Here is a 3226-nt window from a genome sequence, read left to right as displayed (position 1 = left end):
GCATAAAAGATAACAATATTTGGCGGTTTTTAGCATTTGCCGGCCATCGTACAGCAGGCCGCCCAACGTTAAGCGTAAGCCCTGCAGGCAGCTTCTATGCTTAAGCCCTTTCACTAGGCGCGTGAGCAGCACGCAGCCACGTCAGCACACACCACCGACCTTCCAGATATTTCGTATAACTGAATTATACAGCGATTGACACGTATATCGCGAGAATTTCGAACATTCTACACCTATAAATAGACCCCCTGGGTCACCACATTTCACATCTAAACTTCAGTCAGAGAGAAGTACACTTTCTCTCTCACACAGTTCTTTCTCACTCTAAAACATTAACCGCTTAGCAGCAGAACGCTACACGGATCAATTACAGATTGATCCACAGATTGATTGAGGCTACCCCACGGATCTCTCATCCATGTTCTGGGTCTGCAGGAATTATTTCCCAAGGAAAACATCAATCAACATACAATCATTCTATGTTAGGCGGATAGTGTCATGTAACGGTACATTTCACCCGCTATACGGAAAATCGTACCAACATATGGCGCCATCCGTATCAAAGACCAACAAGAATACCAAGGGCATGAAGGCAACAGAAACAACTTCAACACGAGCGGCACTCAAACCAATCAGTGAGAATATCATTGAGAATATATCAGTTGATCAGCTAACTCTGGAAGAAACTTTAACCGAAGAAGGAGATCAATTGCACACTGGTGCAACAGAAGAGCATGTGCATGAAACCATACCACGATTGAAGAAACCGTTGATGGAAAGTTCTAGTGGAGGAATGTGGAAAGTTCTAGTGGAGGAATGTGGAATGTTCTAGTGGAGGAATGTGGAAAATAGTAAAGTTTCAAGTTTAGTTACCACATCCATTTACCTTCAACTGATTCTATTTTAACTACATCGTCCTTTTACCTTCTTTCGCTTGACCCACTCATTTAGACACCCTTATAAAAAAAACAGTGAAGATGGAATAGGAGTCAATGGAAAAAGAATGTATTATTTCAACAATATACATCAATAAAAACAACTAATAAAATATTATTCAGTCATTTGGAACTTAAAACAACTAATCCAACATGAAAATGGACAACATACAATAAACCTGTCTAGAAAAACCAAATACATCATTCGAATCAGTTAAAAGCAAACCTATTATTGTTTAAGAGACATATATTACGAATACTCTCTTTTGTCAATCTAATTGATCAAGTACCTACCTCTATTCTTTCTTAAGTTAAGCCACAACAAATGCACCTCAACAACATCTAAACTCATAAATAATCTCAAAATAAAACTGATAGTAAGGGTCAATGTATCAGTTTGTTTAGTGAATGAAACAAAGAATGTCGTGGAAAAACTTTCCACATTAAAAACCCTTTGAAAACAAAAACAATGTAGGATCTGAATGTACATATATATAATCTCTGAATACTACTTTACTCCATTCTAAACATCAATTCTCTTCAAAATTTTAACTCCATATCTGTTATAAGAGGGAAATATTACTATATTAGTATGAACTCAATGCATACACACGTGGCATAGCTATTGCAGCAAGTGTGTATACTTATTGATCACATACAACATCACAAACACACACACAAAAAACATCAACACAATTACAAATAACATAACAATAACAATAACAATAACAATAACAAAATAACAATAACAATAACGGGAAAAAAAAAAAACTAAACACCTCACTTACCAACATACTTTCAACTTTATTGGAGAACAAATATCAAACCTTGTACCTTCGTCTGTTCAAAACATAACCAAATAATAAACAATGTTGTCATATTAGTTGTCATAAAGTTTCAATGACATTAAGTAGATGATGTACAAATGTACAATCATATATTTTTATAAATCTGCATAATTACAATTAGCTTGCATCGGCTATTAACTAAAAAAGCAATCTAAACAACTCACAATTAGCTTGACACCTCTTGAAGACATATCTTCTAATAGTCTTAAATACTTCAAAGCTGAATTTTACAGTCAAAATCAGAACGTTTAAGACTACATGAGCATTTATAAATTAGTGATCTTGAACATATCGTCTAATAATGATCAAATCGTTTAAACCTTCAAAGGCATAGCACTAATACATGTAGCATCTGTTATCAAAAGAACTACAGAGTTCATAAAACACATTGAGTGAAACCTAATTTTGAAAAGGAAAAAAAAAGTTGCTGTTTTCTCAATTTAGAAAGGGAAAAAAATCTACAATAAGAATTAGAAAAAAAGGGATCCTGTTAATGAAACTGACAAATAGTTTTATAGCAAAAGTAATCTTCCTCAATTTAAAAAGACTTTATTTTTATCGAAGATCTTGTAGTTGCATATTTACATAAGCTAAACATGTCAATTCATACTAAAAAGAAAGGTGTAACTAACATTAAGTTGTGCTTTCTTCACAAGAACTTGGACCTTGGAGCAGATTTTATAATTTTAAGAGCCGGTTAATAATTAGATCAATAGCTCGATCATCAATCTGCATCACATTAATTTTAGAAGTTAAGTTATATCGTTAAACATAACCCTTTGTGCATTACAAATACATACAGAAGAATAAAGGATAAGTAAAACAAAATTCCTAACAACTTTGATGCATTACAAACTGACATAAAATGTCTTAGGCTACATAATGCAGTACAGATGAAAAATAAGGGATCTCTCCAAAGGTAACATACTAACTCTTAAATCCCAAAACTTTACATACTTGTAAGAAAATCGTAGACAAAGTGCTACTAACCTTATGGATGCAGTGAAGCGACCCGTCCTAATCCATAAGGATGAAAACAATAATATATGATTACATTGCGAGGTATTTGACCTCTATATGATACATTTTACAAACAATGCATTCGTTTTTTAAAAGACAACCTTTCATTACAACGAAAGTTGACAGGTATGCATACCATTTCATAATATCCTAACTATAAATGACCTAATCAGTCATTTACTTAATAATAATCTTTATTGAACTCAGCGACTTGAATGCAACGTCTTTTGAAATATGCCATGAATGACTCCAAGTAATATCTTTAAAGTGAGCAAATGCACAATGGAAGATTTCTTTCAAACCTGAGAATAAACATGCTTAAAAGTGTCAACCAAAAGGTTGGTGAGTTCATTAGTTTATCATAATCATTCATTTCCATCATTTTAATAGATCACAAGATTTTAGATATTTAATTGTACACGT

The sequence above is a fragment of the Rutidosis leptorrhynchoides genome, chromosome 1, assembly GCF_046630445.1.
Source record: "Rutidosis leptorrhynchoides isolate AG116_Rl617_1_P2 chromosome 1, CSIRO_AGI_Rlap_v1, whole genome shotgun sequence".
In the NCBI taxonomy this organism is placed as follows: Eukaryota; Viridiplantae; Streptophyta; class Magnoliopsida; order Asterales; family Asteraceae; genus Rutidosis; species Rutidosis leptorrhynchoides.
Note: the sequence above shows the minus strand (reverse complement) of the source record.